The following is a 1,052-nucleotide window of genomic DNA, read 5'->3' as shown; positions in this document are numbered from 1 at the left end:
TGGCCTTTTTTCTCAGCTCCGGGGAGACAGACTCCAGTATGGGACACCTCACTGGAGCATCTGCCAAGGACCAATCTCAGCTTGGTTCCTGAGACAAGGGTTGCCTGCGAGTGGCAAAACAAATGTCTCAAAGTCAAATTGTGGGTGACAAGCTGACAGCCTATGTTCTGCTTGAGATGGTTCCCACAGCTCTTGGCTCTATAGTCTGTTTGAGGCACGTCTAAATGTTCTGGGTTTTCTGACCACGACCACAGTCAGAAAAGCTGCTATAAAAAATCTTGGATTTCCCCACCACGTCAGAAATCAGACCTGTTTTTAAAACTCTAAAAGTAATTTTTGGGTTTTCCGATCAAAATCAGAAAGCCAGAAAAAAAAATTCTAAAAGAGCTGCATTTACTCTTTGGACAGCTTTCTCTCTGGTTAGCTGCTAGAAAACATTCCAAAAGAGCTGTGTCAGCTCTCTATGTAATTCTTGGGATTTCCAACTGAAAGGACAAACCCGTTTGTCTACACTTAAGGACCGAACAGGATTTAAAAAGGGGCCCTGAGGCACCAGCTCTAGGAACAGAACATAAATCCCAGAAACTAGGCCATAAGACACCAGCTCCAGGGACAGACCATAAAATCCAGAACAAGATCACAAAACTCCCTCCCAAAGAACAGCCTGGGGATAACCATGAGAATGGGGAAATACCTTATCTCAGAATGGGCCATCTGTGCTAGGAAGCCCTATTTCATCATATGGTTCATGACATAGGAATGCAGCCCACTGACCACCAGTGACTTCCTAGCCCCCACCAATGACAGTTTAGATGACCTAATCCTTCTGGAGAGTTCCCCAGGTTCCCTATAAGAAGGCCTGCAGTGCATGCCTTTGTCTCTGGTTGCCATTTTAGAGAATGGTTGATCCCTGTATACTGGATGTTTCTGCAGAATAAATGTTCTTTGTCTTTGCATACTATCTGAGTCTGGGGTTTTCCTTCAGCGATTTGTGAACCCTTATACAACCAAGGTCAGAAATCCTGTTAGAAAAAAAGTCTAAAACAGCAATG

The 1,052-nt window shown here is 44.3% G+C and overlaps 1 non-coding gene across 1 annotated transcript; it reads right to left on the bottom strand.

The window, feature by feature from the left end:
* Positions 1-336: 336 nt before the first annotated feature.
* LOC115064865 lies at positions 337-399 on the bottom strand. Its single transcript, XR_003844692.1, has one exon. It is a non-coding gene; the product is annotated as a U7 small nuclear RNA (small nuclear RNA).
* Positions 400-1,052: the final 653 nt, after the last annotated feature.

Source organism: Mus pahari, chromosome 10 (assembly GCF_900095145.1).
Source record: "Mus pahari chromosome 10, PAHARI_EIJ_v1.1, whole genome shotgun sequence".
Taxonomy (NCBI): Eukaryota; Metazoa; Chordata; class Mammalia; order Rodentia; family Muridae; genus Mus; species Mus pahari.
The sequence above is the reverse complement of the archived record's forward strand: the minus strand, read 5'-3'. Positions and strand labels throughout refer to the sequence as shown.